A 10558-nucleotide genomic window follows, 5' to 3' on the forward strand; every position below is an offset into this window, starting at 1 on the left:
GAATGTACATCTATGTGTATGTGACCAGCCAGGAAACTGGCAGCCGATTACCTGCCAGCCCGAGATGTCCCTCCCAACCATCCCTTCCTCCCGAAGTTCCACCATTCTGTGTTGGTCTGCATTGTATATTCTACTTCTTGCTCTTAAACTTCATATAAATGGCGTTATATTAATTTGCTTTTTACTCTTATTCTTTGGTGTTGGAAACTGAAGAACTCAAGGGTCTCATGCCTGCTGAGCAAGTGCTCTACTACTGAACTACACACTTAAAGCATTTTTTTCCCCAAGGTAGGATCTCACTCTAGCTGAGGCTGACTTGGAGCTCACTCCATACTCCCAGGTTGGCTTCAAACTCTTAGCGATCCTCCTACCTCTGCCTCCCAAGTGCTGGGATTAAAAGTGTGTGCCACCATAGCAGGCTCAAGCAATTAAAAAACAAGCATATTTTTTTAAATTTATTTGAGAGAGGGGAAAAGGAAAGAGAGAAAATGAGCACACCAGGACCTCTTGCCATTGCAAACGAACTCCACTTTCTGTATCTGGTTTTACATGGGTACTGGGAAATTGAATCTGGGCCAACAGACTTTGCAGGTGTCTTTAACTGCTGAACCATCTTCCCCCCAGCCCTAAGGTATACACTTCAAAGCCTTTCTTTAAACAAACAAACAAACAAAAAAGCCGGGTGTGGTGGTGCACATCTTTAATCCCAGCACTTGGTAGGCAGAGGTAGGAGGATCACTGTGTTCAAGGGCACCCTGAGACTACAGAGTGGATTCCAGGTCAGCCTAAGCTACAGTGAGACAACTACCTCAAAAACCCAAAAAAATAAAATAAAATAAAATAAAAATTTAAAAACACTCCAACACTGTCTTTTATTAGGTATAGAGTTTTAAAATTTTTAAAAATATTTGAGAGAGAGAGAGAGAGAGAGAGAGAGAGAGAGAGAGAGAGAGAGAGAATGGGTATGCCAGGGCCTTTGGCCATTGCAAACGAACTCCAGATGCACATGTCACCTTGTCCATCTGGCTTACGTGGGTCCTGGGGAATCAAACCTGGGTCCTTTTGGCTTTGCAGGCTAGTGCCTTAACTGCTAAGCCATCTCTCCAGCCCAGGCATAGGGTTTTAAAATTCTTCTTTTTCTCCAAATACAGGCAAAAATATGTGTACCGTTTAACATATTGGAACATGCAAACTCATTCATTACCTAGAGTAGGTAAAATTATCCCTAACAATCTTAACCAGGAGGCCAATTCATCTGCCGGCTTCCAAGAACATGGAGATGAACTTGATACACTGTCCCCCATCAGTGCCTTCATTCACCAGTTTGATAACCCCATCTCCGGCCAAAATCAGCTACACATTGCTTGCCAGAAATCATTAAGTGTCCAAGAAGACTTTCATCATTATCTTCTGCTACAGAAATTTGGCTATTGGTTTCTTGGGTATCACCCAAAAAATGTGTTGGTACTTGAAGGAAAGCATCCTGAGAAACAAGATAGGAGTCATCCTTGAAAGTGATTGTGGCTGGGGTCTCCTTGAGCATGATCTTCCCACAAGTGTGCCGCTTCCAGGCTGGGTGACCCAAGCCTTGGCAATCTCACTTGCCATCTCCTCTCAAAGCCTTTAAAAAATTATTTTTATTTATTTATTTGAGAGAGTAAGAGTGAGCAAGAGGCAGGTGGAGAGAAAGAATGGGCACACCAGGGTCTCTTGATACTGCAAATGAACTCCAGGCACATGTGCCACCTTGTGCATCTGACTTACGTGGGTTCTGGGGAATCGAACATGATTCCTTTGGCTTTGTAGGCAAGCACCTTAACCATTAAGCCTTATCTCTCCAGCCCTCAAAGCCTTTCAAAAATATTTTATTTTTATTTTACTTATTTGCAAGCATGGAAAGATAGAAGAGAGACAGGGGTGGAGAGTTGGCTTAGTGGTTAAGATGCTTGCTGGCGAAGCCTAAGAACCCAGATTCAGTTCCCCAAAACCCACGTAAACCAGATGCACAAGGTGGCATATGTGTCTGGAGTTTGTTTGCAGTGGCTAGAGGCCTTGACATGCCCGTTTTCTTTCCCTCATAAATAAATAAATAATTTAAATTTAAAAAAAGAGGCAGAGAATGGACACAGTAGGGCCTGTGCAGTGAACTCCAGACACATGTGCCACTTTGTGCATCTGGCTTTAAGTGGGAACTGGGGAATCTAACCTGGGTCCTTTGACTTTGCAGGCATCTTAACCACTAAGTCATCTCTCTAACCTGTTGTGATCTGACTTCCACCTTCTCTATTATCTGAGGTATATACTCTCCTCTCTTGAGTTAAGAACATGGAACTCCTTGATCCTTTCAGTCTACAACTTTTCTACCTTTTTTTTTTCAAGGTAGGGTCTCATTCTAGCCCAGACTGACCTGGAACATACTATGTAGTTGCAGGGTGGCCTCAAACTCACAGTGATCCTCCTACCTCTGCCTCCCCAAGCACTGGGATTAAAGGCGCGTGCCACCATGCCCAGCTTTTTCTGTCTTTTGGGACCACATGACTCAGGTCACTTGCTTTTGTTCCTTAGTATTTCTGTCTCCTGTCACATCCATGTTAACCTAACCCAGGTACATTTTTTTTCAAAAGGGGTGTGTCTACATACATGTAATGTTTTCTGGGTGTCCCTAGTGTAGTGTGATATGGTCAATGCAATTCCTATACCAGACTAAAGGAGGGAATACCACACCTCAAATGGTAGAGTCCTCTGGTTTTTAAAATTTATCTATGACACAGAGAGAGAGAGAGAGCGAGAAAGGGTGTTCCAGGGCCTCCAGCTATTGGAAATGAACTCCAGACGCATGCACCACCTTGTGCATCTGGCCTACCTGGGTACTGGGGAATCAAAACTGATTGTGACACTCTTAAGGTAAGCACTGAACTTTTAGCTGCCAGTTTTGGTCAGACTGGCTGACCAGCAAGCTCCAGCAATTCCCCTGTCTCGCCCACCCTCAGGACTGGGGCTATAGGCATGCATGGCTATACTTGACTATTTTAAAAAGCTTTGAAAAATATTTTTTTATTTTCATTTATTTATTAGGGAGATAGAGAACAGGCATGACAGGGCTTCTAGCCCCTGCAAACAAACTCCAGACTCATGCACCACCATGTACATCTGTCTACCTGACTTTTTACATGGGTGCTAGGGATCAAACTCAGACATTCCTTCTTGTGTGGCAAGCTCTCTTACCTGCAGAGCCATCTATTCTTGTGTTTTTGAGGCATTACTTTATATAATGTTCCAACTTAGTCCTGGGGGAACTTGAGAGATTTCCCTGTGGCCATGAGCCTCCAACACATTGTGACAAAGATAAGCAACTCCTCTTCTTGGGTTTCCTCCCCATCCTTCGGGATCATTACAGGAAGGAAACATGTACTATATGTGAGAGAGACAGACAATGGTACTTTTTCTGTCTATAAAAAATGTGGTGGGAGCTGGAGAAATGACTCAGTGGTTCAAAGGCACTTGTCCATAAAGTCTGCTGGTCTGAGTTCAGTTCCCGAGCACCCATGTAAAGCTGTATGAACAAAATGGAGCATATATCTGGAGTTTCATTAGCAGTGCAAGAGACCCTTGGGCGCTAATATTCTCTCAAGTAAATAAATGAAAATTTTAGCTGGCTGTGGTGGCTCATGCCTTTAATCCCAGCACTCAGGAAGTTGGAGGAGTGCCATGAATTTGAGGCCACCCTGGAGCTATAGAGTGAGTTCCAGGTCGGCCTGGACTAGACCCTGACTTTAAAATATAAAACAAAACAAGCAAACAAGAAAAAAAAAAAAAGCCAAGTCAGTAAAGTACTTGCCTTGCAAGCATGAGGACTTGAATTCCATCCCAAGTGCCCATGGAAATGCTGGGTGTAATCCCAGTGGCGGAGAGGCGGAGGCAGGTGGATTCCTGGAGCTAGCCTATCAGTGAACTTTAAGCCAATGAGAAACCATGTCTTAAAAAGAGATGGACAGTGTACCTGAGGGTGACACTTAAGGCTGTCTTCTGGCCTCTTGGTGCATGCACATATGTATGCACACACATACCTACACACATATCCACATGTATAAATACATGCAAAAAAAAAAAATCCCTGGGGCTGGAGGGATGGCTTAGCAGTTAAGGTACTTGTCTGCAAAGTCTAAGGACTCTGGCGTGCCTATTCTCTCTGTGTCTGTCTCTCTCTCCCTCTCTCAAATAAACAAACAAATTAACTTTTTTTTTTAATTTAGAAAGCACTTTAACTGCTAAGCCATCTCTATAAATAATATTTTTAAAAATCCTATTGGGGTTGGAGGGATGGCTTAGTGATTAAGGCACTTGCTTGCAAAGCCAAGGAACTCAGGTTTGAGTGCCCAGGACCCATGTAAGCCAGATGCACAAAGTAGTGCCTGCTTCTGGAGTTTGTTTGCAGTGGCTGAAGGCCCTGATGCACCCATTCTGTTTCTCTATCTGACTTTATCTCACTCTCTCAAAATAAATAAATAAATAAGTAAGTAAAAGTTGTTCTCATTCTCTCTCTCTTTAAAAAAAAAAAAAAAATCCCTGTTGGTCAAGGTAAGCCTGGAATTGGGTGGAGCATTTTTTTTTTTTTTTTTTTTTTTTAGAGGTGGGGTCGTGCTGTGGCCCAGGCTGACAGGCCAGGTGGAGCATTTTACATCAGATTTACAGGCATTTGTGGATCCTGGTCTCCTGGCTAGGTTAACTTGGCCTACAGACAATGTCACAGTTTAGCTATGTGGTACTAATATACCAGATAGGGCAGTCATGACCACCAAAGGTATTATCAAAGAACTCTGAAACAGGACTTCAACCCCAAATCAGTAAACTGCTCAACACTGATGACTATTAAAATTATTCCTTGATTTGTGGCTAAGTGGTTAAAGGTGCCTCCTTGGAAAGCCTGATGGTCTAGGTTTGATTCCTGTAGCAGACAGCTTCAGGCTGCTGGGATGAACTCCCAAACCAGGTACAAGTTATGGGACAAAGGGATTTATTGAAGCTTAAAGATGCAGAGGAAGTTCCATCATGACAGAAGACGCTGGTCCACCTTCACAGGTCCACGCAGAGAGACAAAAGCAACCGACACCATAAGCAAGCACCCTCAGGAACCCCAGGCCAAGCTCAGGCACTTTGCACACCGTTAGGCTGCCACTCCAAATCTTCCCCCACACCAAGAATCCTCCCCCGTGACACCAAGTTACAAGGTGGAATAAAACTCCCGAATCTGTTGGGGGGTAGGGTCATCCTTTCAAATGACTACATTCCACCCCTGGCCCCCAGTTGATTCATAATCATTTCATATTGTAAATTATATTCAGTCCAAATTCAAACTTCCCCATAGTCTTTACCAACTTAAGATAGTTCTAAAGTCCCAAGTCTCATCTGAGCTTTAAGATAGTCTGTCTAGCTGTGAGTCCAGTAAAATCAAAACCAGTTATATACTTTCTGTAATGGGCTGCTAAGGGTCCAGGAAAGTCCTTGAGCCCCAACCCCTAGGTTTGTTTCTAATTTTAGTCAAGGAATTGAATAAAAAAAACCTGAGGATAATTATTATATTTATTGAGGGAAGTAGAGCCAAGGAAAGGTACCCATGTGGCTAGAGATCCCATATGGAGGGTTTGGGGGAAAAAGCATGGAAAGAAAAGAGAAAAGTAAGTTCAAGAAGCACCTGCTATGTGTGGGGGTGGCTAGAGGGGATAAAGAATCCATGTGGACAGTAAGGGCTAGGTGGCCCTCCCACTGGGACTGGGCTAGGGCCTAGGCCAAACCCCTCGTGACTGGGCCATCCCAGGCCCAGCTGAGGGAAAAATTCTCCCCTTGCAAAGGTATTTATAACCTTAGGGTAGTGGGCTGTCTTTTGGCCCAGGTAAACCAGAGGGCCAGCTGGTTGGTTAGGGCTAGGGGCTGTCTTGGGATGAGATTAGCTCTGGAACCAAGTTCCAGGGGCTGAACTTGACCAACCACAATGTTTAAATCCTATGAAAGACCTTCCTCCTAGAAGGGGTCCTGATTGTTTGTGGAAAAACAGTTCTACAGAGCTAGGCAAAAGAGAAGAAGTCAGATCATCTTGAATTTCTGGCAAGTACAAACTTTCCTGCCCTTTTTACCTTCAGGGGTCCAGTCACCCTAATTCTATACCACCCTTCATTTTGACATAAAAAGGCACAGAGTAAACATTTCCAACTGCTATAAAGCATAGTAAGGAGAGACTGGAACAATGCAAACTCAATAACCATCAAACCTCTGCAGTTCAAGTCTAATACCAAAACTAGTGACTGACAGTCTGTATTTTCCAATTCTGTCCCTCCAGCTGGGCTGGATAGCCAGGAAAGACTTCCATCTCTAGCCAACAGAGTTCTATGCATAGGGGCATGGAAAGTTACTGAAAGTAGGTATTGGTGCAGAGTTCCTCAGGATGAGATAAGAAATGAATGAAGGGGGATGGCCAGAGAGGTTTTCCTCCTCCCTTGCCGTTTATTGCCCTTGCCCTTGTAAGGAAAGTGTAAGAGAAAAGCAAAAGAGAACACCAGACTTTGATCTCTACAGGTAGACTGTTTATTTAGAGAAAACAGCAAGGGGCAGCAGCTTTCCTGAGGGATGGAGGCTGAAGCACTGAGCCAGGCTGGGGTGCAAGCTTATGAAGAGGACCCTAAGCAAAACAGGCTTGACCATCTATGTGTCCAAGGAAGTAGATTAGGAGCTAAAATTATTTGTGTCTTTACTCAGAATAAGTATTTTTAACAAAAATTGTTTTCTGTTCCCTCAAGGTTTTCTGAGCTAAGGGAATTTTAGTTTATCATTTGGGAGTGGACAGGTCTGTCAAGACCATGCTTCTGAAGTTTCTTTATTGCTTGCTGGTCTTAGGGATAGTTATTAACTCTTTAGTTCCCTCCAGTTTACAGCGAAGTCTATTATTCTTCAGCCCCCCTCACAGTTTATTGCAGGTTTAACTTTAGCTACCATGTATACCTTATTGTGAACTTAGTTTGCCAAATTGTTGCTTTTTTGTAATCTTCTGTAACCTGCTTGCTCAACTGTCATGTATGCACTATTGTAACCCATGCATGCTCAGCCCCATGTACTTTAAAATCCCTAGCAAACTTGAGCTCATGGCTGATGCCATTATGGACAGATCCAGGCTTCAGTCTGCTGACATGAATAAACCTCCTCTCCTTCGCCTGACTTGGCTGCTAGCTCGTCTCTTGTCTCCCAGACATTTCCTGCAACATTTCTGGAGGTCCCAGTGAGATATTGCCACAGTGCCAACATTGGTCACAGGGGCTGCTGCTCCTTGGTCTTGCAGCCTGCCTGCGGTCTGTGGAACAGAGTAGTGTGCACCCCCAAAGTGTTACTGGGGTCTCCATACAGGAGACCAGAAGAGGTCTGTGACGCCCTAGACCAGAGCTCCCCCTAGGTGAGGCAAGACAAGAGATTACCATGGATGTCCGACTGGGTAAATTCCCCCAATATAGGCAGACAGAAGCCAGTGTGGGCTTATCCCCTGCAGGAGGTTGCATCCAAAGCCCCCTAGGGATTCTGAGATGGCACTGGCCTCTGATTTGCCAGGAAAATGGAACTATACTTAAACCTTGAGGGGTTTCCAAGGTGAGGCTGGTCCAATTTAGATAAAGCAGGAATTTAGTGGGAATAACCAGGGAACAACTATTTTAAACTCTGATTGTATGTGAATGTGAGATTGAAAGCAGTGGTTCTATGGCACCTGGCCATGAAGCCAGAGTGGGCCCTGTAAGGAAAGTATAAGAGAAAAGCAAAGGAGAACACTGGATTTGATCTCTACGGATGACTATTTATTGAGAGAAAGTGTGAGGCGCCTCAGCTTTCCCATGAGATGAAGACTGAAACACTGGGCCAGGCTGGAGTGTAAGCTTATAAGGAAGATCCTAAGAAAAACAGGCTGGGCAAGGTGCAGCTAATAAGAACTTTGTAGCTGTTTGTATCCTTGTTCAGAACAGGCTTCTTCATCCAGGAATGTCTAAGGGAGGACACTCAGATGGTCTCTGGTCCTTCAAGGTCATCTAGGCTGAGGGGAGTACATCAATCAGGGAAGGGGCCAAACTTCTTTATTGCCCACAAACTTTAGTGATAGCTATTAACTCTTTATTTCCCTTTAGCTTCCAAGGAAGGCTATTATAAACCCTTCAGTCTGGACTCTGGAAGGATAAAAGGAATTGGGGAGAACTGGGGGTGAGTGGGACATTTTGGGGAGGACTGCATGGGCTGGGACTGCAGACGACGACTCATCTTCAACTGCTTTAAGTTGAGGGGGGCAGTAGATCTCTTGGGGTGTCCCACTCAGCCCTGTGGAAGTTGGATGTTCAGGGCTGATCTTCAGTGGCCGTGAAGAATTCAGTGACTCGCTGAGCAGTGAAGGTGTGTATTCTGACCAGGAGGAATTCAGTGAGGCATCTGAGTATGCAAGGACCGGAAGGGGGGGGGGTGAGCATTATCAGGGGAATAAAGCACATGTCAAAGACAGGATAGGTTTAACTTGAAGGGAGTAGAGTTGTGATATTTCTTAACTTATAGCAATAGATATCTTAGTTGGTCACAGAGAGATGTCAAGCCACAGGTAGAGAAATAATATTGGCCATTAAAAAGGTGAATACAGCCCAAAATGTTATTGGCTCTGGATTGGTAACATTTACCTGTCCACAATCAATCTAGTCTGTCATCAAAGTCTTAGTCACATAGGTGTGGCTTTTGGGAGTTTGATATTTTAGTTTTTCATTTGCCAAAATTTATTTTGCAGTTTGTATATATAGCAGGCTATTATCCCTTGCCAATCTTATGAACAGGCAAGGCGTCAGCTCTCCAGAAGAGTGATAGTTATCAGAGCCATTAGGAAAGAAATGCCTAGATCATGTCGAATTTATTAGCCATTATGATCTGGTTATTTATGTATGAGTTTTCTTGCATGTGATATGACATTTACAGATGACATGGGCATTATATATAAGGTAGAAAAATAATAATAATATAAGAGTTGAGTAAGGAAAAAGGAGTTGTTAATTTGTATGGGAAGTTAATTGGAATTTGTGGAAATATAAATATTTGGTTTAGGTAAGGTAGGAAGTATAAGAGATTAGTATTGAAGCAATATTTGAAATATCTTAAGTTATTTTAAGTTTAGATATGATAGAGATTAAGAAATTAACTAATTTTGAAATTTAGGTTTAAAGGGATTTTTGGTTAAGTCTTTAATGTAGAAGATTTATGGTCTTTTCTTACTTGGTTCAAAGTTCAAAAAGTCTTATAGTCAGGAGAACTAATGAAAGTATGTTAGGCTGAAAGGCTAAAACTTTGATTAGTCTTGATAATTTGTTACTATTAATTGTTTATTTTAGAAACATAATGAAATTGTGTTTTATAGAATTATAGTGGTTATATAATATAATGAAATATATTTTATATAATTAGACCCAGTTTCATTTATTATAATAAGTTTATAGCAGATAAATAAAAGTCATCCCAATAGGAAAACATATGAGTATAACATTTAAGAAACCTATTGTTGTAAACAGGTGTCCAATGTAACAAAATAAAGACTTAGTTTTGATTTTTATGTCCCATTCAGATAGAGTTAAAAAAAACTAGTTAAAATATCTTGATCTTGTTAACTTTGATATTGATATGGCAAACTAAAGCTTACAGCTCTGGCATCAGACATGGAGTGGAGAATTTTTACATCAGTGTGAGTCCAGGGGAATCTCTTCCAAAGCCTTAGAAGATGGTTAATTAGTAAAGAGATATCTGTAGCTGTGTTGTGGAGTTAAGAAGAATCACAAGATAATTTTAGTACTGGTTGGAAGCTGTAATACAAACTATGGCCTTGAAACAGTACAAAACTGCAGTGTCAGTACCAAAGACCATGTAGTATGGGAAATTATTAGCATGAAAGTTTATTACAGTTCAAGACGTAACTTTGCGCCAGAGGCCTTTAACTTTTCATTTGTCAGAATATGAGGTATGACATTATAAGTAAATTTATCATCTTATTATAGAGAATAGTTTGAACTATGTAAACAATTAAGGCAAGAGAAACACAAACAGCTTTTTAGAAGGTAGGCACACCTTGTTCTTTAAATGTGTAATAGTTATAAGTTCAGGCTTTTTTTTTTTTTTTTCCTAAGGTAGGGCCTCACTCTTGCTCAGGCTGATCTGGAATTCACTATGTAGTCTCAGGGTGGCCTGGAACTCACAGCAATCCTCCTACCTCTGCCTCCCAAGTGTTGGGATTAAAGATATGTGCCACCAAGCCCGGCCTTAAAGTCAGCTTTTTACAACCATTATTATAACCAGATTAATATCAATGAGTTAAGGTTTTTAAGTTTACCACCTGAATATTATAGTATCCTGTTACCAGCCAGGGCCAGCCTTTATTCATCTAATATAAGCCCTAGGTTAATAGTTTTTTTCATTTTTTTGGTTTTCGAGGTAGAGTCTTGCTCTAGCCCAGGCTGACCTAGAATTCATTCTGTAGGCACAGGGTGGCCTCAAACTCAAGGCAATCCTC

The 10558-nt window shown here is 42.2% G+C and overlaps 1 pseudogene; it reads right to left on the reverse strand.

Moving 5' to 3' along the window:
• Nucleotides 1-1234: 1234 nt before the first annotated feature.
• On the reverse strand, nt 1235-1608 carry LOC123459547 (annotated as a pseudogene).
• Nucleotides 1609-10558: the final 8950 nt, after the last annotated feature.

The sequence above is a fragment of the Jaculus jaculus genome, chromosome 1 (genome assembly GCF_020740685.1).
Source record: "Jaculus jaculus isolate mJacJac1 chromosome 1, mJacJac1.mat.Y.cur, whole genome shotgun sequence".
Lineage (NCBI taxonomy): Eukaryota > Metazoa > Chordata > Mammalia > Rodentia > Dipodidae > Jaculus > Jaculus jaculus.